Genomic DNA, 27,516 nt, shown 5'->3' with positions numbered 1-27,516 from the left:
CATTCAGCCATAATTAATATGACTAATCAGTCATAATTATTAAGACAAATTAATTATGTCTTATTAATTTAATCCACTTACATTTAAAGTACTTTTTCATAGGGAAGGCATTAGTAATGCCATTTTATTGTGTTCTGACAATTTTCAAAGTTTCTTTGCTCCTTTCTTACTTTCTTGCTGTCTTTCTTCATGAGTCACTGAACCGTTTTTAATAGTATTCTCTGAATTTTTGCTTTATTTTTGTGTATGTACTATACGTTTTTGTTTTGTGGTTACTGTAATGCTTACATAAAACTACTTATAGAAATAACAGTCTAATTTTAAGCATACAACTTAATTTGTTTTTTGCATACAAAACTCTATATTTATACTCTGTCCATCATATTATGTGCTATTTATGTCATACTTTGCATCTTTTTAATTGAGTATCAAATTACTGTAGTTTAGTTGTTTTTAACACTTTTGTTTTTTAACTTTTATTTGTGTTAAAACTGATTATACTCTGCTATTAGAAAATTAGAATATCCTGAATTGACCCTATATTTATCTTTATTTGTAGGTTTTATACTTTCATGTTTCATACTGTTACTTAGTATACTTTAATTTAAACTTAAAAAGCTCCCTTTAGCATTTCCTGTAAGGTAGGTCCAGTGGTGATAAACTCCCTTAGCTTTTCTTTGGTTTAGGAATATCTTTATCTCTCCTTAATTTCTAAGTAATAGCTTTGCTGAATATCATATTATTGGTTGACAGGCTTTTTGCTTTTTCCCCCTCTGTCAGCACTTTGAATGTATTATTTGACTTCTTCCTAGCCTGAAAGGTTTCTGCTGAGAAATCTGCTGTATGACCTTCTGTGAGTTCTCCCTTGTATGTGAAGTGTTCTTTTTCTCTCACTGCTTTCAAATTTATCTCATTTTCTTTGACTTTTTACAATTTGAATATGATATGTATAGGGCCATCTTTGAGTTGAATTTGCTTGGAAACTTTTGAGATTCATAAATCTGGATACTTACATCCCTCTCATGACGTGGGGATTTTTCATTCATTATTTCTTTAAGAAATCTCCTGTTCTTTTCTCTCTCTCTTCTCTTTCTGAGAAATTCATATTGTGTATATTCATTCATTTAATGAAATGCCATAGATCTCATACTTTCTTCACTTTTTTCATGATTTTTTTTTTTGATCCTCTAACTGGCTAATTTCCAATGACTTTTATTTGATTTTGCTGATTCTTTTGCATGATCAAGTCTACTTTTGAAGCTCTCTATTAAGTTTTTAAAGTTCCATTATTGCATTCTTTAGCTCCAGGATTTTCATTTGATTCATTTTTATGGTTTCTATTTTTTATTAAACTTTTCATTTTGTTCATGTATTAGTTTTGTGAGTTTGTCTAGTTGTCTGTCTGTATTCTCTTTCATCTCATTGAGCTACCTTAAGATAATTATTTTAAATTTTTTGTCAGAAAATTATTTGATTTTTTTTTTCTCTGTCATTGGTTACTATAGCTTTATTGTTTTTCTATGGGTCATGCTTGCCTGATTCTTCATGATCAGTGTAGGCTTGTAATGGTATATGTGCCTTTGAAGTAGAAAACATCTCTTCCAGTTTTTACTTACTATTTTTAGTAGTTAAAGATCTTTTTCTTTGGATTTCCAGGCTGATGGGATAACTTCCTCAGTTGCAATCAGGAAGGATTAGAGTTAGGTTGCATGGCTACTGCTGGGTCCACAGTAGGGTCTGTGGTTGGTAGACCTGTTACCAGGGACCTGGACATCAATGATTCTGTCTCATCCCTAGGAAAACAGGACTGCCTTTAGGACCTTGCCCAGAATGACTGGTGCTAGGACAAGGATCTATTTCATAGTCTGCAGTTTGAAGACAGTGGGCCCGTTACTGCATGTGCAGATGGGTGTGTTTCCTGCCAAGTTCTGGAGAGGGCTCCTTCCAGTTCAAGAAGTGGTCCTTGAGAAGACAGGACATATCATGGTCTGGGGCTTAATGGGGCTGGAATCAAGTTACTGGGCTCTTTCAAGATCTTTAGTTGGACTGAGGTTAGTAGGCCTGGCTCTGGGGGCATATGTGGACAGTGTGCTGGATTACCTACAGATGAGTGCATCTCCTGCCATGTCCTTGGATGGGTAAGACAAGCTGAGAAGGGCCAAAACTGAGTTACAGAGTTATTTCAAGTTTCAGAGTTGAACTAAGATCAACAGCCCTGCCTTTAGACATGGACAGATGTGTCCCCTTCCAGGTCCCTGGGTGGGAAGGACTGCTTATGTACTGGGGCCAAAGCCAGGTCATGGTCTACTTTAGGGTCCAGAGCTGGGATTAAGTTTGGTGGGCCTCTTACAGGATGCATGGGAAGGTGTGTCTCTTAGATCACTTGGTTAATGCTGCTGGTGATGGAATGAAGGCCAAATTGGGCTACAGCCAAGCCCTCAGTGGGATGGGGCAACTTCTGAGTTTGTAGTCAGAACTATGGTCAGTGAACCTGGGCCTGGGTGCAGGCCTGCTTTCTCAAAAAAGTTTTCCTTGGTCTTAGAATTCACCAGGGATTTGTAAACTCCTATCTAGATTCCAAAGCTCCTGGAAAGGCACTTTTATGTGGGGATGGGTGCCAAATTATTGTTGCTGTGAGGGGATACAAGCAGGAGACCTCATATGCTGTTATCTTACTGCCATTACCCAGCTTTTTTCAATTCTTAATGAATTAATGAATTTAGGCAATTAGGTGAAAAGCCATTAGTAGAAAGATTGATGGGAATTTTATAAAGATTAATGGGGAAATCAGGCTAACAACACTTGCCTATTGATCAATATTAGCATCACTAAAATTGAAAAAGACATATCATTAAGTGGCTTATTATATGTATTTAATATTACCTTTGAAGTATTCTTGCCTAAAAATATTGAAGCTAAAAGCTAATCATTCTTTTAATTATCAGTATATAGCAAATATGAGGGAAAGATGAACAGTCTAAAAGACACCAGAAAAATACAGAATTCTTTGGGATAAATGACTATTTCTCTACAAATCGATATCATAAAAAGGGTAAATATTGGTGAAGACTAAAGAAAATTTTTAAAAACTTGCTAGATAATTTGTAAAAGTGATCATGGACTTTGGGAGGCCTAGGAAGGTGGATCACGAGGTCAGGAGATCAAGACCATCCTGGCTAACACAGTGAAACCCCATCTTTACTAAAAATACAAAAAGTTAGCTGGGTATGGTGGTGGGCACCTGTAGTTCCAGCTACTTGGGAGGCTGAGGTAGGAAAATGGCATGAACCCGGGAGGCAGAGCTTGCAGTGAGCCAAGATTGTGCCACTGCACTCTAGCCTAGGCGACAGAGCAAGACCTCGTCTCAAAAAAAAAAAAAAAAAAAAAAAAAAAAAGAGATCATGGACAGGGGAAGTGATTTTTCTTCTTATCAAAGAATAGAGTTTATTGTTTTACTCTTTGTATTTGGTTTGGCCTTGTAACTTGCCTTGACAAATAGAATCCGACAGAATTGACAGTGTGCAAGTTCTGGAGCCTACACCTGAAGAAGGCTTATAGATTATAATCTTGCACTTTTAGAGTCTTTTTATTTGTTTATTTTATTTTTTTGTGATAGGATCTTGCTCTGTCACCCAGGCTGGAGTGCAGTGGTGCAATGTTGGCTTGCTGCAGCCTCAACCTCTTGAGCTCAGGTAATCCTCCCGCCTCAGAGTCCCAAGGAGCTAGGACAACAGGTGTACTCCACTATGCCCAGCCATTTTTTTTTTTGGAAGATAGGGTCTCACTATATTGCCCAGGCTGGTCTCTAACTCCTGGGCTCACGCTATCCTTCTAACTCAGCCTTAGAAAATGCTGGGATTATAGGCCACCATGCCTGGCTCAACTTTTGGAGTCCTGAGACTGTTTTACTTCATAAGCCCAGGCTAACTTCCTTGAGGATAAGACTATGTGTAGAGAAAGACCCATCTGACAGCTGCATCATTCATCAGATAGGTGATGAGGCCATCTTGGACCATCTGTTTTTGCTAAAGCTACCAGCCGACTGCTACCACATAAAGGACCCCAGGCAACATTTGCAGAAGAACCACTCATCTGAGCCCAGGCAAAATTGTTGACCTATAACATGCAGAGCTAATAAATTATTCTTGTTTTTAAGCCACTAAATTTAGGAATGGTCATTATTCAGTAGGAGATTGCTAAAGCAGAGTCATAATAATCAAACACAGTAAAAAGGACAATCACCTGTAACCTGACAAACACAGACAAATCACTGTAAAAAGGATCTTTGAGATAAATAAGGAAATTTGAGCATGGATTGCGTGTTAGATAATGTCAAAAAATTATTTTAATTTTATCAGTTGTTTTATAATGTAAACAAAAATGATATAGAGATGCATACTGTAGATTTATCAGGGAAATGCCCTGATATATGGTATTTGCTTTGAAATAACCAAAGAAAGAAAGACATGGGAGACATAGATAAAACAAAATTGGTAAGATGTTGATAATTATTGAAGTTGAGTGACGTGTTCACGGTTTATATGACATTCTCTCAACATCTCATTTTGTTTTTAATGTCTTTTTTGTATTAAACATTTTTTAAAGAAAATATCAATTGTTCTTAGTAGCCTCTCAGCAAGCATTCGTTTTCCACCTGTGGATCCCTTCTCTGCCTTTTCCAACCTTTTCCAGGGTTGGCTCATTTGGAAAGATCTCTGGGCGAAGCTTCTTGTGGACTCCGTTAATTGTTGTATTAATGGGGTTTAAGAACCATTAAGACTGTCACACAGTAGGAGCTGCCAGTTTTACATTAATTTCAGCAGGGGTGCTGGGGACCTTCATATGGGACTGTCCACAATCCTGGCAGCCCCATTATTCGTGTTTTTATTTTTCAGAAAGAGGTTTTGTTTGACATCATAGAGGAAGAAATTAATGTGACCCATCTGCAGTCTAATTCGTGTAGAGAATCTAGTTGTTAGCTAGGTAACAGTCTAGCTCTTTGAGGTGACTAAAGTCCTTACACTTGCTAATTTAGCTGAGGAAGAAATAGCTTCTGTGAATTCTCCTTTAGGAGTGTCATAGATGTGAGTCTGGATCATGTCATCTTAGCAAAAGCAGGTTTGAAAATTCTGTCAAGGGCTGATTTGTATGTGTGGCCAGTTTGGAATAAACAGGTTCTCTGGTATGGAAGAGGTGTATCTGAACATTGCTATGTCTAGGGAAAGATGAAGTGAGAAGTGATCCCATTATTGAGAATAAGTCACCAAGAGATCTGGGTTTTTATAAAATATAAAAATAGAAAGGAATGAAACAAAGCAACCTATAAATCTCTCTACTTCCCCATCCCCCAGCTTCCTACAGATTCCAAACAGACAGCTACAACATACTTTGGGCCTGCTGCAGGCCATGTTCTATGTTAAGTACTCCACATGCCTGATCTTATTTAGTTCTTAATAAAATCTGCACAGTTTGCATTATTTGTTTCATTTACAGATTAACAATCTTAGGGCAGAGAGACTAGCTAACTGTCCCAACTCTTCCTTATTCCAGTACTACCTCATAAATACAGAATGGGCTCTGAGCTGAGTCATTTTGCAGAAATCAGAGATCACATTTATTTGATTAAAGCCATAAAATCAAGAGGAGCTATTTCATTGTTTGGGCCCTCCCAACAATCAAGGAAATCATTATCAGGCTTTATGGAAGATGTTTGATTTGATTACTTTGTATAAACCCATGCTGATTATAACTAGAATATTTTGCGGTTTCATATCCCATTTGAAAAAAATGCTGCTTTTTTCAACATATATGACTCACAGGTATGTATGTAAAACATAATGCAGGGACAAAAATACATTAAAGTTTGTTGCATTTCTTGTAAACCAGTCCTAATAATAATTAAATAACACTTTTTACAAAATGCTTTTACTTTTGGCTCACCTATGGGCCAGGATATTTTAGGAGAAAGATAAGCTTTTAAATCAGAGAAAGCTGAGATTCAGTTCTAGCAATGTTCCTTTTCAATGTGGTACTTTGATGAATTAATATCTCTGAGCCTTGGCTTTTTTATTTGTCTAATAAAAATAATGATGTTTGTAACCCACGAAGGAAGAAATGACATTTTGTAGTAAAGCTTCCCACACAGCATCTGACAAAGAATTTTCCTCGCCTTGAATGGAAATATTTGATTTTGTATGTATTGAACTTTATCTCTATTCCATGATCAATGTGTTCTTGGACCATTTTGTACAACTTAGTGAACATCGGTAATAACAATGTTATTGCCAATGCTGGTAAGATTAAGGGATGTTAATAAAATAGAATTTTGTGGAACATGTTGATTCTCACATTTGATATGAGAACAAAGGTGGAAAAATAACCCAGGGTAGGCTACTCATGATGCGCCACCATGTAGTCAACTTGCACACATTAGGAAAGGGGTGTCTATCTTTTCCCAATTTAGCACTCCTTCAAGAGTGGCATGCAGACAGTGGAGCAGGTGAGTCAATGTGAATGGGCAGCTGCTGGACTTATCACTTGCACTGACTTGAGCAGAGTCTGGTGGAGAAGCACAGGCACAAATTTATGATGATGTATGTCACATTCTTCTTATTGTTGATGTGATTTAAAAAATGACAACCTTTTTCCAAACTCCTCAGAGTTTTTCTGAAGAGGAAGCCAAATAGAAGACATATGGCCATGCCTTTTTCTCTTTCTTTTTTTACACTTTATTTGCATGTGGTAATTCTTATTATAATGCCTTTTAATTTTGACTAAGACCTTTAATCCTATTTCATCAGACCTCTACTGTGTTTTTGGCTTCCTTTAGTGTTGTGGTTTAAAATAATACAAACCTTCCCACATTTCTGCATGTTTTCTAGCCTTACTTGTCTTTTTTTCTTCTATAAGTTCTGACTATTTCATTTGATACTGACCAGCAGTTTCTCTTTAACTTGAGATTTTTCCATATTCTACAAAATAGATCCTCTGATTTCTGTTTAACATTTCCTACTCAAAATTATGTGGCTAGTGTACCTTGGAAAACCCAAATTCTCATTCTCTTAAGCTGCCATTATACATCATAAAATTCTGAAAAAAGATCTTTGTAAAAGTTAGGCAACACAATGCAAAGCATAACTTTATTGTTATGCAAGGATGTGTTTTCATACCCCACTCCAGAGGTTCCAGGAGATAGGCAGGTTTTGAGGTGCTTCTCATTTTCTTTCTCCTGGGAAAAGTCAGCTGAAAACTATGACTAACATAATTCTGATTTCTGAAATATGGCTTTCTTTTTGATCCTCTTGTTACCACTTGGGCTTCGAAAGGAAGTGGGGAAACGAGGGGTGAGGGAAACAGAAGAGAATAGACTCGAAATCAAGAGACCTACTTCCTTTTATTTGGTATTTATTTATTTATTTATTTTACTCTAAGTTCTGGGGTACATGTGTAGAACGTGCATGTCTGTTACATAGGTACACACGTGCCATGGTGGTTTGCTGCACCCATCAATCCGTCATCTACATTAGGTATTTCTCCAAATGCTATCCCCAAGCCCCCCACCCCCTGACAGGCCCTCGTGTGTGATGTTCCCCTCCCTGTGTCCATGTGTTCTCATTGTTCAACTCACACTTATGAGTGAGAACATGCAGTGTTTGATTTTCTGTTCTTGCATTAGTTTGCTTGCTGAGAATGATGGTTTCCAGCATCATCCATATCCCTGCAAAGGACATGAACTCATCCTTTTTTATGGCTGCATCATATTCCATGGTGTATATGTGCCACATTTTCTTTATCCAGTCTATCATTGATGGGTATTTGGGGTGGTTTCAAGTCTTTGCTATTGTGAACACAATAAACATGTGTGCATGTGTCTTCATAGTAGAATGATTTCTAATCATTTGGGTATATACCCATTAATGGGATTGTTGGCTCAAATGGTATTTCTGGTTCTAGATCCTTGAGGAATTGCCACACTGTCTTCCACAACGGTTGAACTAATTTACACTCCCATCAGCAGTGTAATTCCTCCACATCCTCTCCAGCATCTGTTGTTTCCTGACTTTTTAATGATCGCCATTCTAACTGGCATAAGATGGTATCTCATAGTGGTTTTGATTTGCATTTCTCTAATGACCAGTGATGATGAGCTTTTTTTGTTATTATTATTATTATACTTTAAGTTCTAGGGTACATGTGCCCAATGTGCAGGTTTGATACATAGGTATACATGTGCCATGTTGGTTTGCTGCACTCATCAACTCATCATTTACATTAGGTATTTCTCCAAATCCTATCCCCAAGCACCCCACCCCTGACAGGCCCTCGTGTGTGATGTTCCCTACCCTGTGTCCACGTGATCTCATTGTTCAATTCCCACCTATGACTGAGAACATGTGGTGTTTGGTTTTCTGTCCTTGTGATAGTTTGCTCAAAATGATGGTTTCCAGCTGCATCCAAGTCCCTTCAAGGGACGTGAACTCATCCTTTTTTATGGTTGCATAGTATTCCATGGTGTATATGTACCACAGTTTCTTAATCCAGTGTATCATTTTGGGTTGATTCCAAGTCTTTGCTATTGTGAATAGTGCCCCAATAAACATACATGTGCTTGTGTCTTTATAGTAGCATGATTTATAATCCTTTGGGTATATAACCAGTAATGGGATTACTGGGTCAAATGGTAATTCTAGTTCTAGATCCTTGAGGAATTGCCACACTGTCTTCCACAATAGTTGAACTAATTTACACTCCCACCAATAATGCAAAAGCGTTCTTATTTCTTTACATCCTCTCCAGCACCTGTTGTTTCCTGACCTTTTAATGATTGCCATTCTAACTGGTGTGAGATGGTATCTCACTGTGGTTTTGATTTGCATTTTTCTGATGACCAGTGATGATGAGCATTTTTTCATGTGTCTGTTGGCTGCATATATGTCTTCTTTTGAAAAATGTCTGTTCATATCTTTTGCCCACTTTTTGATGGGGTTGTTTGTTTTTTTCTTGTAAATTTGTTTGAGTTCTTTGTAGATTCTGCATATTAGCCATTTGTCAGAGGGTAGAATGCAAAAATTTTCTCCCATTCTGTAGGTTGTCTGTTCACTCTGATGGTAGTTTCTTTTGCCATGCAGAAGCTCTTTAGTTTACTTAGATCCCATTTGTCTATTTTGGCTTTTGTTGCCGTTGGTTTTGGTGTTTTAGACATGGAGTTCTTGCCCATGCCTATGTCCTGAATGGTATTGCCTAGGTTTTCTTCTAGGGTTTTTATGGTTTTAGGTCTAACATTTAAGTCTTTAATCTATCTTGAATTAATTTTTGTATAAGGTGTAAGGAAGGGATCCAATTTCAGCTTTCTACATATGGCTAGCCAGTTTTCCCAGCACCATTTATTAAATAGGGAACCCTCTCCCCATTTTTTGTTTTTGTCAGGTTTGTCAAAGATCAGATGGTTGTAGATGTGTGGTGTTATTTCTGATGCCTGTGTTCTGTTCCATTGGTCTATATCTCTGTTTTGGTACCAGTACCATGCTGTTTTGGTTACTGTAGCCTTATAGTATAGTTTGAAGTCAGGTAGCATGATGCCCCCAGCTTTGTTCTTTTTGTGTAGGATTATCTTGGCAATGCGGGCTCTTTTTTAGGTACATGTGAAATTTAAAGTAGTTTTTTTTTTCCAATTCTGTGAAGAAAGTCAATTGGTAGCTTGATGGGGATGGCATTGAATCTATAAATTACTTTGGGCAGTATGGCCATTTTCACAATATTGATTCTTCCTATCCATGAGCATGGAATGTTCTTCCATTTGTTTGTGTCCTCTTTTATTTCATTGAGCAGTGGTTTGTAGTTCTCCTTGAAGAGGTCCTTCACAGGCCTTGTAAGTTGGATTCCTAGGTATTTTATTCTCTTTGAAGCAATTGTGAATGGGAGTTCACTCATGATTTGGCTCTCTGTTTGTCTGTTAATGGTGTTTAGGAATGCTTGTGATTTTTGCACATTGATTTTGTATCCTGAGACTTTGCTGAAGTTGCTTATCAGCTTAAGGAGATTTTGGGCTGAGACGATGGGGTTTTCTAAATATACAATCATGTCATGTGCAAACAGGGACAATTTGACTTCCTCTTCTCCTAATTGAATACCCTTTATTTCTTTCTCTTGCCTGATTGCCCTGGCCAGAACTTCCAACAGTATGTTGAATAAGAGTGGTGAGAGAGGGCTTCCTTGTCTTGTGCCAGTTTCCAAAGGGATGCTTCCAGTTTTTTGCTCATTCTGTATGATATTGCCTGTGGGTTTGTCACAAATAGCTCTTATTATTTTGAGATACATCCCATCAATACCAGTTTATTGAGAATTTTTAGCAAGGAGGGCTGTTGAATTTTGTTGAAGGCCTTTTCTGTATCTATTGAGATAATCATGTGGTTTTTGTCATTGATTCTATTTATGTGATTGGTTACATTTATTGGTTTGCATATGTTGAACCAGCCCTAGCTGACTTGATCATGGTGGATAAGCTTTTTGATGTGCTGCTGGATTCGGTTTGCCAGTGCTTCACTGAGGATTTTCGGATTGATGATCATCAGGGGTTTTGGTCCAAAATTCTCTGATTTTGTTGTGTCTCTGCCAGGCTTTGGTATCAGGATGATGCTGGCCTCATAAAATGAGTTAGGGAGGATTCCTTCTTTTTCTATTGTTTGGAAAATTTTCAGAAGGAATGGTACCAGCTCCTCTTTGTACATCTGGTAGAATTCGGCTGTGAATCCATCTGGTCCTGGATTTTTTTTGGTTGGTATGCTGTTAATTATTGCCTCCATTTCAGAGCCTGTTATTGGTCTATTCAGAGATTCAACTTCTTCCTGGTTTAGTCTTAGGAGGGTGTATGTGTCCAGGAATTTTTCCATTTCTTCTAGGTTTTCTAGTTTATTTGCTTAGAGGTGTTTATAGTATTCCCTGATGGTAGTTTGTATTTCTGTGTAATCGGTGGTGATATCCCCTTTATGAGTTTTTATTGTGTCTATTTGATTCTTCTCTCTTTTCTTCTTTATTAGTCTTGCTAGCGGTCTATCAATTTTGTTGATCTTTTCAAAAAACCAGCTTCTGGATTCATTGATTTTTTGAAGAGTTTTTTGTGTCTCTATCTCTTTCAGGTCTGCTCTGATCTTAGTTATTTCTTGCCTTCTGCCAGTTTTGAATGTGTTTTCTCTTGCTTCTCTAGTTCTTTTAATTATGATGTTAGTGTGTCGATTTTTTATCTTTCCTGCTTTCTCTTGTGGGCATTTAGTGCTATACATTTCCTTCCACACACTGCTTTAAATTTGTCCCAGAGACTCTGGTACATTGTGTCTTTGTTCTCATTGGTTTCAAAGAATATCTTTATTTCTGCCTTCATTTAGTTATTTACCCAGTAGTCATTCAGGAGCAAGTTGTTCAGTTTCCATGTAGTAGTGTGGTTTTGAGTGAGTTTCTTAACACTGAGTTCTAATTTGATTGCACTGTGGTCTGAGAGACAGTTTGTTGTGATTTCTATTCTTTTCCATTTGCTGAGAAGTGCTTTACTTCGAATTAAGTGGTCAATTTTAGAATAAGTGCAATGTGGTGCTGAGAAGAATGTATATTCTATTGATATGGGGTGGAGAGTTCTGTAGATGTCTATTAGGTCTGCTTGTTGCAGAGCTGAGTTCAAGTCCTGCATATCCTTGTTAACCTTCTGTCTCGTTGATCTGTCTAATATTGACAGTGGGGTGTTAAAGACTCCCATTATTATTGTGTGGGAGTCTAAATCTCTTTGTAGGTCTCTGAGGACTTGCTTCATGAATCTGGGTGCTCCTGTACTGGGTGCATATATATATATTTAGGATAGTCAGCTCTCTTGTTGAATTGATCCCGTTACCATTATGTAATGGCCTTTGTCTCTTTTAATGTTTGTTGATTTAAAGTCTGTTTTATCAGACTAGGATTGCAACCCCTGCTTTTTTTTTTGCTTTCCATTTGCTTGGTAGAGCTTCTTCCATCCCTTTATTTTGAGCCTATGTGCGTCTTTGCACATGAGATGGGTCTCCTGAATACAGCACACTGATGGGTCTTGATGCTTTATCCAATTTGCCAGTCTGTGTCCTTTAATTGGGGCATTTAGCCCGTTTACATTTAAGGTTAATATTGTTATGTGTGAATTTGATCCTATCACTATGATGTTCACTGGTTATTTTGCCTGTTAATTGATGCAGTGTCTTCATAGTATTGACGGTCTTTACAATTTGGCATGTTTATGCAGTGGCTGGTACTGGTTTTTTTCTTTCCATGTTTAGTGCTTTCTTCAGGAGTTCTTGTAAGGCAGGTCTGGTGGTGATGAAGTCTCTCAGCATTTGCTTGTCTGTAAAGGATTTTATTTCTTCTTCACTTATGAAGCTTAGTTTGGCTGGATATGAAATTCTGGGTTGAAAATTCTTTTCCTTAAGAATGTTGAATATTGGCCCTCACTCTCTTCTGGCTTGTAAGGTTTCTGCCAAGAGATCTGCTGTTAGTCTGATGGGCTTCCCTTTGTGAGTAACTCGACCTTTCTCCCTGGCTGCCCTTAGCAGTTTTTCCTTCATTTCAACCTTGGTGAATCTGAAAATTATGTGTCTTGGGCTTACTCTTCTTGAGGCATATCTTTGTGGTGTTCTCTGTATTTCCTGAATTTGAGTGGCCTGCCTTGCTATGTTGTGGAAGTTCTCCTGGTTAATAGCCTGAAGAGCATTTTCCAACTTGGTTCCATTCTCCCCATCACTTTCAGGTACACAAATCAAACGTAGATTTGGTCTTTTCACATAGTACCATAGATCTTGGAGGCTTTGTTCATTTCTTTCTACTCTTTTTTCTCTAACCTTGTCTTCTTGCTTTATTTCATTAATTTGATTTTCAATTACTGATACCCTTTCTTCTGCTTGAATGAATCAGCTATTGAAGTTTGTGCATGTGTCATGAAATTCTCGGGCCATGGTTTTCAGTGCCATCTGGTCATTTAAGGTCTTCTCTACACTGTTTATTCTAGTTAGCCATTTGTCTAATATTTTTTCAAGGATTTTAGCTTCCTTGAGATGGGTTTCAACATCCTCCTTTAGCTTGGAGGTTTGTTATTACTGACCTTCTGAATTGTACTTCTGTCAACTAGTGAAAGTCATTCTTCATCTACCTTTGTTCCATTGTTGGCGAGGAGCTGTCATCCTCTGGAGGAGAAGAGGTTTGCTGATTTTTTGAATTTTCAGCTTTTCTGCTCTGGTTTCTCCCCATGTTTGTGGTTTTATCTATCTTTGGTCTTTGATGTTGGTGACCTACAAATAGGGTTTTGGTGTAGATGACCTTTTTGTTTATGTTGATGCTATTCCTTTCTGTTTGTTAGTTTTCCTTCTAACAGTCTGGTCCCTCAGCTGTAGGTCTGTTGGAGTTTGCTGGAGGTCCATTCCAGACCCTGTTTGCCTGGGTATCACCAGCCGAGGCTACAGAACAGCAAATATTGCAGAATAGCAACTATTGCTACCTGATCCTTCCTCTGGAAGCTTTGTCCTAGAGGGGCAGCTGCCTATATGAGGTGTCTGTTGGCCCCTACTTAGAGGTGTCTCCCAGTTAGGCTACATGGGGGTCAGGGACCAACTTGAGGAGGAAGTCTGTCCGTTCTCAGAGCTCAGACACCGTGCTTGGAGAGCCACTGCTCACTTCAGAGCTGCCACATAGGGACGTTTAAGTCTGCAAAAGTTGTCTGCTGCCTTTGGTTCAGTGATGCCCTGCCCACAGAGGTGGAGTCTAGAGTCAGTGGGCCTTGTTGAGTTGTGATGGGTTCCGCCCAGTTCGAGCTGCCTGGCTGCTTTGTTTACCTACTCAAGCCTCTACAATTGCGGACACCCCTCCTCCAGCCAGGGTGCAGCCTCGCAGTTTGATCTCAGACTGCTGTGCTAGCAGTGGGCAAGGCTCCGTGGATGTCGGACCCACTGAGCCAGGCACAGGAGAGAACCTCTTTGTCTGCCAGTTGCTAAGACCTTGAGAAAAGCGCAGTATTTTGGTGGGAATGATCTGTTTTTCCAGATAGTCTGTCACAGCTTCCCTTGGCTAGGAAATGGAAATCCCCCAACCCTTTGCACTTCCTGGGTGATGCGATGCCCTGCCCTGCTTTGGCTTGCCCTCCATGGGCTGCACCCACTGTCCAACCATCCCAGTGAGATGAACCATGTACTTCAGTTGGAAGTGCAAACATCACCCATCTTCTCTGTTGATCACCCTGGGAGCTGCAGACCGGAGCTCTTCCTATTTGGCCATCTTGGAACACCCCCAATGAGCTATTTTTCATGTTTGTTGGCTGCCTAAATGTCTTCTTTTGAGAAGTGCCTGTTCATACCCTTTGCCCACTTTTTGATGGGGTTGAATGTTTTTTTCTTATAAATTTGTTTAAGTTCTTTGTAGATTCTGAATATTAGCCCTTTGTCAGATGGATAGATTGCAAAATTTTTCTCCCATTCTGTAGGTTGCCTATTCACTCTGATGATAGTTTCTTTTGCTGTGCAGTAGCTCTTTAGTTTAATCAGATCCCATTTGTCTATTTTGGCTTTTGTCATCATTGCTTTTGGTGTTTTAGTCATGTGGTCTTTGACCATGCCAGTGTACTGAATGGTATTGCCTAGGTTTTCTTCTAGGGTTTTTATGATTTTAGGTCTAACATTTAAGTCTTTAATCTATCTTGAGTTAATTTTTGTATATGGTGTAAGGAAAGGATCCAGTTTCAGCTTTCTACGTATGGCTAGCCAGTTTTCCCAGCACCATGTGTTAGATAGGGAATCCTTTCCCCATTGCTTGTTTTTGTCAGGTTTGTCAAAGATCAGGTAGTTATAGATGTGTGGTGTTATTTCTGATGCCTCTGTTCTATTCCATTGGTCCATGTCTCTGTTTTGGTACCAGTACCATACTGTTTTGGTTACTGTAGACTTGTAGTATAGTTCGAAGTCAGGTAGCATGATGCCTCCAGCTTTTCTCTTTCTGCTTAGGGTTGTCTTGGCTATGTGGGCTCTTTTTTGGTTCCACATGAAATTTAAAGTAGTTTTTTCCAGTTCTGTGAAGAAAGTCAATGGTAGCTTGATCAGGATAGCATTAAACCTATAAATTACTTTGGGCAGTAGGCCATTTTGACAATATTGATTCTTCCTTTCCATGAACATGGACCATTTTTCCATTTGTTTCTGTCCTCTCTTATTTCCTTGAGTAGTGGTTTGTAGTTCTCCTTGAAGAGGAAAAGACCTACTTTCTTACTCTGGTCACCTGGTGCTGTGTACAATTATCTGTATGGTATTGGACATGCCATTTTATCCTCGGTAAACCTGTTGCCTCATCTGCCAAATGGATTGGACCAGAACATTTTTAAGGTACCTTCAGCTTCTACACTCCATGACTGTAAGAAAGGGAAGTAAAATGGGGGATAGAGAAGAAAGGTGGGGTGGATGGGACTTCCCTGAAGAACAGAAAAAACAATTTCTTTGTCGCCCCTTTCTTCCACCCAGATAATTTCTTGTACTTGACTGGAGAATGTGTGACTTAGAATAACCTTTTGGAAAGCACTTTGACATTATCTTGTACAGCTGAAAATTCTCATGCTCTAAGACCCGGCCATTGTCCCTCCAGGTTTATACCATGAGAAATCATTTACATGCAGAAAAGAGACATGTACAGGAATGTTTATAGCAATACTAGTGTGGAAGGAAAAATTTGGAAACCTCTCAAATGTCCATCTGAAAGACTAGAGAAATAAATTATCCCAAAGGAAACAATGCCTTCCAATTGTTATTGTAGCAAAATTGAATTTGTTCATGTGGAAAACGTATTGAGTATGTTCTCTTTGCCTGTCACCCTGTCAGCTTTGGGTGTTCAACATATCTCTACGGCTAATGCACATTTCCTGCTCTTGTAGAATCCAATATCCTTTTGCTTTTTCTCACAGTATTGACACACTAGTTCAATTTTTCCATTAGTTGTGGAAATAAGGTACTAATATATCAATAGAATCTCTGATCTTGGTGACACTTCCACTGAAACTGTGAAATGCATTATTGTTTTTCTTTTAACAGACTAAAATCATCCCTTTTTTTCTTTCCACCTACTTTTTCTCTACACATTTACCTATTTTGGATGTGTCATATAAATGGAGGCATATAATATGTGGCATTTGGTAACTAGTTTTTTCACTTAGCATAATCTTTTCAAAGTTCATCTGTGTTATACTGTATATCAGTACTTTATTTTTATGACTAAATATTATTTTATTGTTTGGATACACCACATTTTGTCAATCCATTCATCAGTTGATGGACATTTTCATTGTTTCCACTTTCGGGGTTATTATCAATAGTGCTGCTATGAACATTTGTGCACAAGTATTATGTGGACATACATTTCCAATTCTCTTGGGTAAATAGTTAGGAGTAGAAGAGATAGGTCATATGATAACTCTATGTTTAGCTTTTTGGGGAATTTTCAAATTGTTCTGTAAAGTGGCTGCACCGTTTTACAACCCTATTGGCAATATATTAGAACTTCAATTTCTTCACATCTTTTATAACACTTATTATTGTCTGGCTGTATTTTAATCAGTATTTTGGGTGTGAACTGGTATCTTATGTTTTTGACTTGCATTTCTCCAATGTCTAACAATGTTAAACATCTTTTTGTATGAATATTGAACTTTAAGCTTTTGAAAATGTTTAATTTTATTTATTTTTTTACTTGTATTGCAAATTGACAAATTATAGTTGTATATATTTATGGAGTAAAAAGTGATGTTATGATTCATGAACACATTGTGAAATAATTAAGTCAAGATAAGTAACATATCCATCACCTAATATAAATATTCTTTTGGTGAGAAGATTTAGAATTTACTCTCTTAGTAATTCTGAAATGTATAATACACTATTAACTATATTTACCATACTGTGTAATAAATATTTTAAAAACTTTATTTCTTCTATATAACTAAGGCTTTGTATTTTTTAAATATCATATCCCCATTCCCTCCACTGCCAGCCTCTAGTAATCACCATTCTATTCCCTGCTTCTATGAGTATGATTGTTTTAGATTCCACATGTAAGTGAGAGCATGAGGTATTTGTCTTTCTGTGCCTGGCTTATTTCACTCAGGATGATGTTCTCCGATTCTACCCATGTTGTTGCAAATGACAGAATTTCTTTATTTTTAAGGTTGAATAGTATTCTATTGTGTATATATAGCACATTTTTTGATCCACTTACTGATTGGTGGACACTTAGATTGATTCTATAACTTGGCTATTGTTAATAATGCTGCCAAAAATATAGGAGTGTAAATATGACTTCGATATACTGATTTCAAAACTTTTGAGTAAATACCCCAAAGTGGGATTGTGTATCATATGACAATTCTATTTTTGGTTTTTTGAGGAACCTCCATAGAGTTTACCATAATGGCTGTACTATTTCACATTTCCACCAGTAGCACACAAGAGTTCCCTTTCCTCCACATATTGGCCAACACTTATCTTTAATCTTTTTGTTGATAGCCATTCTAACAGGTGTGAAGTGATATCACATTGTGGTTTTAATTTGCATTTCTTTAATGGTTAGTGATGCTGAGATTTTAAAAATATATATTTCTTGGCCATTTCTATTTATTCTCTTGATAAAATGTTTATTCAAGTTCCTTACTGTCTACTTTTTTTTTTTTTTTAAAGAGATGGTGTCTTGCTCTGTTGCCCAAGGTACAGTGCAGTAGTGCCATTATAGCTCACTGTAGCCTCAAACTGCTAGGCTTAAGTGGTCCTCCTGAGGCAGGAGAATAGAGAGTTAGAGTAACCAAAGGTTAAGGATGATGGAAAAAGAACAGCAGGTGCAACCATTTCACGTAAGTGAAAGAAAAGCATGTGCAGACAGTTCTAGGCAAGATTAGGGAGCATATAGGCCCCGTCCTTGCTCCTGTGATAACAAGACAGAAGTTTCCACTTTAGCCTCTGATTGACTGTAGGCCAAGCCTCCACTTCAGCCTCTGATTGTTTGCAGGTCAATCCTTCATAGAGTGAAACCAACTGGAGACCTTTTAAAGGCACCTGGGGGGTGTTGCCAAGTTCTTTTGGCTTTATAAAAACCCTCGGGAGCATTGCAATGGAGAGGCTTTTGGGCTGCTTGCTGGAGCCTGCTTCTCCTCTGTGAATTATATTTTAGCTTCTTCAATGAATCTGTGTCTTTGTTACTCCGTTCTTTTGTTGCATTGTTTGTCTTTCATTGCTTTGTTCTTTCATTGCTTTGTTTGTGCATTTTGTTCAAATTTGTTCAACACGCCAAGAATCTGGACAACTCACAGTCAAGACCTTCTAGCTGACATATTTTGGTGAGCCAGCCAGGAGGTAAGCCCAAATTTTGGAATTTATTTTTCCTTCTCTTTCTTTGTCAAAGCCATCGTTTACAGACATGGGTTGGGCAGTTAAAATCCCGTAGGGCATCTGCTGCTTGAAATCTCCCATGATAGGATAACTTGGAAAAGGACATTTAGGTCCTGCTGAATGCAAGACAAATCCATGCAGGTTTCTGTTTGTATGGTGAAATGTCTTTCAGAAGGTTAGAACCCTCATTTTCTGATTTCTATGTTTGTTTTTTTAAATTTTTATTTAATTTTATTTTTTGAGACAGAGTCTACCTCTGTTACCTACACTGGAGTGCAGTGGCATGATCTTGGCTCACTGTACACTTCACCTCCTGGGTTCAAGCAGTTCTCCTACCTCAGCCTACTGAGTAGCTGGGATTACGGCATGCACTACTATGCCTGGCTAATTTTTGTATTTTTAGTAGAGACAGGGTTTCGCTATGTTGGCTGGGCTGGTCTCGAACTCCTGACCTCAGGTTTTCCACCCGACTTGGCCTCCCAAACCGTTGGGATTACAGGCGTGAGCCACCGCGTCCGCCCTCTATGTTCATTTTATTGATGATTTGTGGGGAAAGCAGTAGTGCAGAATTACTTTTTTCTTAGAGTAGGGAAAGGGACTCCTGTTTTATGTATGGTTTTTTTTTTTTTTTTTTTTTTTTTTTTTTTTTTTTGCATGAGAACCTATAATTTTCATTTGTAGAAACAAACCCCTGACTTTGTTAGTTTTAAGCTACATTGCAAGGTCCCTTGTTTCACAAAGGTTACAGGCTGAAGCAGCTTATTTCACTTGGTAGGATGCAAAATAGCTGAGTATTGCATTCTGAGACTAAGGGAGTCATAGTAGGTCCATCACTTATGGAGGGAAAACATTCCGAGTAGTGCAATGGCCCACCTAAGTCAGAGACATCTGACACTCTAAAATCAGAGATATCTGAACTGGATAAAGACTGAAGGGGCCCGGGGTCTTCTTCACTGCCTCTGTTCAGGAACATTCATTACTACTGAGGAGCCCCAGGTAACTCTGGATGTAATGGGTACATGAATTCAGTTTCTTTTTTATACCGGAGTAATTACTCTGTCCTTACTGTTTGTGTGGGAAAATGCTCTACTAGGACCACGATTGTTGTAGGAATGGAAGAAAAAAAATAGTCAGTCATTTTGCCCCTTCTTTTAACCTGACAATTTGAAAAACAAATCTTCCAGCAGGAGTTTGTAATAGTACCAAGCTGCTGTTCCCCTTGTTGGGAAGGGATATTATGGTTAAAATAGGGACACTGATACAGTTTAAGCACTGCCAGGGTCCAATTTTTTTTTTTTTTCTGCATATGGATATCCAGTTTTCCCAACACTCTTTACTGAAGAGACTATTTTTTTCCCGTTGTGTATTACTGGCAACTTTGTTGAAAATTGATTGACCATACATGTGTGGGTTCCTTGCCCAGCTATCTATTTTGTTTTATTGGCCGATATGTCTGTATTTACATCAGTACTGTGCTGTTTCAATTACTATTGCTTTATAGTATACTTTGAAATCAGGTAGTGTAATGTCTCCAGCTTTGTTCTATTTGCTCATGATTGCTTTAGCTATTCAGGGTTTCTTCAGTGGTTCTATATGAATTTTAGAAGTTTTTTCTATTTCAGTGAAAAATGACAATGGACTATTTATAAGGGCTGCATTGAATCTGTAGATTGCTTTGGATAGTATGGACATGTTAATATTAGTTCTTTAAATTTCTGAACACAAGATGTATTTTCATTTATGTCTTCTGTTTCTTTCATTAACATTTGTAGTTTTCAGTGTACAGGAATTTCACCTCCTTAATTAAATGTATTTCTAAATATTTTTGTAGGTATTGTAAATAGGGATTGTTCTCATGACTCCTTTCTCAGAATGATCCATATATATAGAAACACTAGTAATTTTGTGTGTTGATTTTTATATCCTGCAACTTTATTATTTCTAACAATTTTTGATGGAATCTTTTGGGTTTTCTGTATATAAGGTCATGTCATTAGCAAACAGCAACAATTTTACTTCTCTCATTTCTATTTGGATGATGTCTTTTATTTTTTTCTCTTGCCTAATTGCTCTGGCAAGGACCTCCAATACTACGTTGAATTTGAAGTGTTAAGAATGGATATCTTTGTTTTGTTTTTGATCTTGGATAAAAGGGTTTCAGTTTTTCACTGATTAGTATAATATTAGCTGTAGGGTCTATAAGTAGCCTTTGTTGTATTGAGATACATTTGTTTCTGTATCTAATTTCTTGAGAGTTTTTATCATGAAAGGAAGTAGAATTTGGTCAAATGCTTTTTCTGCATTTAGTGAGATGATCATGTGGTTTTTGTCCTTCATTCCATTAAAATGATGTATCACATGTATAGCTTTGTGTGTGTTGAACCATCATTACATCCCCGGAATAAATTCCACCAAGTGAAGATGAATGATCCTTTTAATGCGTTGTTGAATTTACTTTGCTAGTATTTTGTTGAAGATTTTTGCATCTTTGTTCAGCAAGCATATTGGCCTGTTATTCTTTCCTCATTGACATTTTAAAAACTTCCTTGGAAAAATGTCTATTCTAGTCCTTGTCCATATTTAATTGGCTTGTTTGTCCTTTTGTTGTTGAGTCATATGAATTGTGTACATGACAAATTCTGTATGAAAGTATATGTCTGATAAATTGTTATCTGCTATGTCTGTTAATGTTCTTATCAGACGTATACTTTGCAAATATTTTCTATTCTGTGGGCTTTCTTTCTACTATCTAAAGTGCCTTGAAGCACAAAATTTTTTAACATTAAGTTCAGTCTGTTTTCTTTTGTTGCTTGTTGTTTTGGTATTATATTTAAGAAATCCATTGCCTAATCTGAGACCATGGAGATTTAATGCTAGGTCTTCTAAGAGTTTTATAATCTTAGTTGTTACATTTAGTCTATAATCCATTTTGAGTTAATTTTTACATGTGGTGTGAGGTAGAAAACAACTTCAATCTTTTCATATTTTATTGTTGCAGCACTATTTATTACAAAGACTATTCTTTCCTCATTGAATTGTATTGGCACTCTTACTGAAAATTGGCTGTAAACACAAGGGTTTATTTCTGGACTCATTCTATTTTGTTGAATTATATGTTTATCCACATACCAGTAATACACTGTCTTGGTTACTGCTATTTTATAATAAATTTTGAAGCCAGAAAATGTAAATTCCCAACTTTGTTCCCTGTCAAGATAGTTTTGTGGTTCTGAATTTCTTGCATTTCTATGTGTATTTTAGGATAAGCTTATCAATTTCTGCAAAAAAGGAAGTTGAAATTTTGATAGGGATTGCATTGAATCTGTAGATCAAATTCAGCAGTATTGTCATGACAAAATTACGTCTTCCAATCAATGAACATGGAATGTACTACCGTCAATTTAGGTCTCCTAGTTCTTTCAACATTGCTTTGTTTACACTGTGTAACTCTTGTTATTCTTTTGTTAATTTTTTTCCTAAGCATTTTTTTTTATTATGTGATGATAAAATGGAATTGCTTTCCTAATTTCATTTTGACATTGTTCACTGCTATCTTTCAACTTTGCTCAACTTATTAATTGTAATATATATGTTATATACACAGACATATATATATTTCAACCTTGTTCAGCTCGTTTGTTCTAATGTACATATTTTCTATTTTGGGATTCCTTAGTATTTTCTATATATAAGATTATGTCATTAGCTGGGCATACTGGGATGTGCCTGCAGTCCCAGCTACATGGGAGGCTAAGAAGGGAGGATCGCTTGAGCCCAGGTTGAGGCTGCAGCTAGCCCTAATGGTGCCACTGTACTCCAGCCTGACTGATATGAAACCCCATCTCAAAAAAAAAAAAAAAAAAAAATCATGTCGTCTGTGAATAGACATAGTTTTTCCTCTTCATTTCTAATCTGGATGCCTTTTATTTCTTTTTGCCTAATCGCCCTGGATAGAACCTTCAGTACAAGGTTGAATGGAAGTGACAATCAATAATGGATATCTGTGTCTTGTTTTTGATCTTAGAGGAAAAAATTCAGTATTTCACTGTTAAGTATGAAACTAGTGGTGAGTTTTCCATATATATCCTATATCAGGTTAAGGAAGTTCCCCTTTATTCCCAGTTTGCTGTGTATTTTTATTATGAGAGTGTTGGATCTTGTAAATGCTTTATCTGCATTGACTGAGCTGATTATATGGTTTTTGTCTTTTATTTTGTCAACATGATATTTTACACTGATTGATTTTCATAGGTTAAACCATCATTGCACTCTTGGGATAAAATGTACTTGGTCATGGTATATAATCTTTATATATATATATACACACACATACAAACACATATACACACATATATGTATATACATATATATACACACACACACATATATATGTTTCTGGATTCTATTAGCTGGTATGTCATTAAGAATTTTTGCATCTACATTCCTAAGGGATATTGGTCAATAGTTTTCTTGTAATGTCTTTTTCTGGTTTTGTATAAGGTCAATAATGGCCTTATAAATGAGTTTAGAAGTATTACCTTCTTTCCTTTTGGAATAGAGTTTTGGGAGAGTTCTTTAAGAATTGCTGTTCTGCTTGTGGGAACTAGGAGTGAAAAAAAATTGGTGTTAATTCTTTAAACATTTGGTAGAATTTATCAGTGAAACCTTATAGGCCTTTGTTTTTATTTATCATGGAAAATTTTTGATTAGTAATAAAATCTACTTTTCGTAGATGTATTTATATTTTAATGTTTGAGTCCGTGTTGCACTTTTTTCTGATAATTTATTGTATTTACATATTTCCTTAATATAATTTAATAAAAAACTTGCTTAGGTGTACCTAACCTTCTCTGTATACCTAACGTTATTTTTTCCCTTCCTTCCTTTTCTTTCTTTCTCTTTCTCCTCTTCTTCCCTCCTGCCCACAAATATTCATTGAGGGTTTACCATATGCCAGTATGTATTTTGAGTACTGAGAGTATGATGGTAAACAAAACTGCAAACAGTTTTTACCTTAAAAAATCTGCATTCTCTGTGGAGATATAGATGATACACAAACAAATGAACACAAATGAACACAAATGAACACACACACAAATGAATGCCAGGCAGTGACATGTGTAATGAAGAAAACTGTCAGGTGTCAGGGTAAAGACCCAAAGAGTTAAGGAGGTGATGGTAGGAAAGCACCTAACCATAAAAATTTAATTAATAGGTGATAGCACAAAAATGGGAAGAAAGAGAAATAAACTATTAATACATGAGTACTGATATTTGCTTGCTTGTTGGTTTTAAAGCAGAAAATTTTTTACTTTTTCGACCAATTTATTAGATTATTTAAAAAGATTTTAAACAAAGTTACTTATACACATTCTTATTGAACATAAATTCAGCTGAATTTATTTAAAAATAAAGAAAAAATTGAAACTCTCCTTAACACTAATTTAGTGTCGCCACTGTATGCTGAGATAAGAGACATGAATCTGAGATTTTAGCAGTTGTCTTCAGTTCTCATGAGCATCTTAAAGTTTGACCACTTCACAAAGATGACTGGTTTTAATGTTTAGAGTTGCTGGAAAGTAGTGTTTTCAAAACTAATTCTGAAAATTTGCACCATGTGTTCTTTAGAATCTAAACTTTTCCATGTTTCTTGAAGGCACAGATTGTATCATTAATGCCATTTATGGCTTCTCAAGTTACATTGGAGACTTGTGGACCCTCTGATAGCTTCCCAATTTTATTCCTGTTATTTATACAGCTTTGGCGCTCTAAGATTAAATCCAGGTTGATGTAATCCGTTGCTCAATAGAGATATCTAGTTGGGAAAAAAGGAATCTCATTTGAACTCCATTAAGTAAACAAACATACAAAATAATGAATAAGAGAGTTGATTAAATGATGGATTATGCCAGTGGTACCTAGCGGGACAATACTGGAAACAAGAAAGGTTAGTGGTTGGTTGAATGACAGCCTGTGAACTGGTTCCATATATAATTAGCTTTATGCATATTTCTGCGTATATGGTTTTACTTCAGGATGAAGATGCTTAGAGTTCCATTATTTCTCAGTAAAAAACAAGAGATTCCAAAGTAACTTTTTTGATTTTTTTGTACAGTTTATACCATAACTAATTTTGATAAATTGTTTTAGAAAGTAGCAACTGAGTACTTCCTGCCATACTGAATACTTTTTAAAAGGGTTAATCAACAATATTGGCATATTGCCAAAGGCTGTTGAATATAGTAGCTCCCTGGTGAACAGGGCTGCAACTTGAAAATAAGGTCTCTATCAAAAGCTAAAGGGTATATTTTTCTAAATTCTGTATTTCAAATGCTACATAATTCTTTAGGCTTACTGTTAAAAAAGAAACTCAGAGGCCCTAAACCTCATTTGCCCTGATTATTACATGAAGAAAATTAATATTTGAAAATACCACAATCACAGTCACCTTTTGTTCAGACTTGGGGTTACTCTATGCTATGTCTACCCCACTCAACAATAGTCTTGGGCATTTTGCCCGAGCCTGGAATTGCGGGATTTTGACATTAGAATACATCTAGAAAGAATTGTCTCAAAGTAAATCTTTTGCAAGATGGTATCGAGCCCATGCTTGAATAGTTTGGGTAATGAGAAACTTATTAATTACCCAACTATTTATTTCACTTTTGCGGGGCCCTGAACAATGAACCAAAACATAACCTCAGTGCAACCTACAACCATTGGCTTATTTTTGTTCTTTAAATAAATGTCTTCCAGGTATTTAAGACGGCAGTCATTTTCCTCTAGATTCTCATTTTCATCCTGCCACTCAAGAATTTATGAAGTTTCTAACTTTCAAAGCAAAATGTTTCCCCTTATAACTGAAACCCAAATTACATTTATTCTTGTGTAAAATGTGGGACAGCTGAGTCACACCATTATGGTGCTAAAATAATCTGAAAGAAGAAATGGGTCTTCAAATAATTTAGCCAAGTCATTCTCATCCCTTGTTAATAGGTCACAGTGCCTTGTTGATTTCATTTTCTGATGTGACAGGATATGATCTCATTTCAACTGCATGATGTGGGGAGAATTGACTGTGCTTCCAGATGTGCAGAACCATTGAGAGAGAATCCTGGCTTTTGGAACCTCATTTATCATAGGGAATAGAAAGTTTCACTTTCACTTTGGCCCTACTCTAGATGTGGAGTTGTTCCTCCAAGCCTACTCCAACTTCTCACAAAAATATGATGGATCTCAGACAGACAAGCCTATACCAATGATCTATGGAGGTTAGGGGGAACAGCTGGGCCCATAAACCCTATTCTTCATTAACCACCTAAAAAAATCATGTTTCAAGTCATTTAACCTTCTAGCATGTATGCATATTTTGTAGCCACACAATTACAAGAGCTAAAGCAACATAACTATGAGGCTATATCATGGCAAAGCAACTAAGAGCTCAGTGACTCCATTAAAATTTTAAAGGAGTTAATCCTCTGGGAAGTGTTCCTATTAATTAAGCAAAGGTAAAATAAAACAGACTTTACATTTATTCTCTGCAAGGAAGAAGGAGAGCCATAACCTGAATGCAAAGGAGCTGTGTGATCATAGGTAAATACATCACCTCCTCAAGCAGTTGAAGGGTGAAAATTTTAGATCATCTATCTGCAAAGCAAACTAGGTCAATATTTGTTCATTCTTTTCTGGAAAAGTGAGGGTTTCATTCAGAAGTTTTTCAGAAGTCCATAGGAATTTCAGAATGCAACTTAGGAGACAGAAGGCCAATTCTCAGTTGATACTGAGTTCAGTAATGATGCATCATGGAATGAATTAGAGAGGAAAAAATTGTCTGGCAGAGTAGATCAATGGCCATCACAAAAACAGAGACTTTCGATCTTCTGTTCCCAATCCCCACCACATGTATATCATCTAGATACTTTGCATGGAATTTGTGAATTTATGGAGTAACAGAGGGGGTATCCAATGGAGAAATCTGGCGTGCATGGGTTTCCCAAACGTACTTGAAAAGATAACTCCTTTGCCGAGGTGTACAATACACAGACTCTCTCTCTCTCTCTCTCTCTCTCTCTCTCTCTCTCTCTCTCTCTATATATATATATATATATATATATATATATATATATATATAATTTTTTGAGACAGAGTCTTGCTCTGTCACCCAGGCTGAAGTGCAATGGCAGGATCTAGGCTCACTGCAACCTCTGCTTCCCGGGTTCAAGCGATTCTCCTGCCTCAGCCTCCCAAGTAGCTGGGACTACAGATGTGTGCCACCACACCCGGCTACTTTTCGTATTTTTAGTAGAGACAGCATTTCGCCATATTGGCCAGGCTGGCCTCTAACTTCTGACCTCTTCTGAAATATTTCAAGGAAGAAAGACTGCAAAGAAAATGATCTATATTTTCTGTTTACCATTGGTCTTTGGAGAGAGAAAATGTGTGTTATAGCGGTCTTAAGATGAACAATTAAAAAACAAATGAAATTTAAAAGTGAAGACAAATGTTAATGAGGGAAAAATGTTGATGGACTGTGTCTTAGTTCAGGTTCCTTAAAAATAGCGTGAGGTGGCTGGGCGCAGTGGCTCATGTCCTGTAATCCCAGCACTTTGGGAGGCAGAGGTGGGTGGATCACGAGGTCAGGAGATTGAGACCATCCTGGCTAACACAGTGAAACACTGTCTCTACTGAAAGAAAAAACAAAACAAAACAAAACAAAACAATTAGCCTGGCATGGTGGCAGGTGCCTTTAGTGGCAGCTACTTAGGCGGCTGAGGCAGGAGAATCACATGAACCTGGGTGACAGAGCCAGATTCCATCTCAAAAAGAAAAAAAAAATAGTGTGAGGCAAGGATTCTTATATAGTTGATTTATTGAAGTAGAAACTTGTAAGGAAATGAGGGAAGCAGATACTACAAGGAAGAAGCAGAGATGTGGGTATAGCTGAAATGAAGCCCCAGCCTAATTCATGGGGAGGTGTGAGGCGTAAATGCCACTGCAAAATTGGCCTGTTTTAAGACAAGGACACTGGCCTTTGGCTCCTCTTTAGTGGCCAGTCTCTGACTACAGGACATCCCACAGGGAAGGCATAACCTTCCAGATA

General features: G+C 37.2%; 1 long non-coding RNA gene across 5 annotated transcripts in view; it reads left to right on the top strand.

Moving 5' to 3' along the window:
• The window catches only part of LOC123571918 (uncharacterized), a 798,252-nt gene that overhangs the window by 566,250 nt on the left and 204,486 nt on the right, over positions 1–27,516 (top strand). Inside the window, exon 1 of one of the 5 annotated variants that reach the window (XR_012430603.1) lies at positions 18,142–18,380. The exons of the other annotated variants lie outside the window; for them this stretch is intronic. This is a non-coding gene — a long non-coding RNA (uncharacterized lncRNA). Of the gene's footprint in view, positions 1–18,141; positions 18,381–27,516 lie in introns of those variants that run through there. 5 annotated transcript variants of the gene reach the window in all.

This window comes from Macaca fascicularis, chromosome 2, assembly GCF_037993035.2.
Source record: "Macaca fascicularis isolate 582-1 chromosome 2, T2T-MFA8v1.1".
NCBI classification, from domain to species: domain Eukaryota; kingdom Metazoa; phylum Chordata; class Mammalia; order Primates; family Cercopithecidae; genus Macaca; species Macaca fascicularis.
Note: the sequence above shows the minus strand (reverse complement) of the source record. Positions and strands in the feature narration are given on the sequence as shown.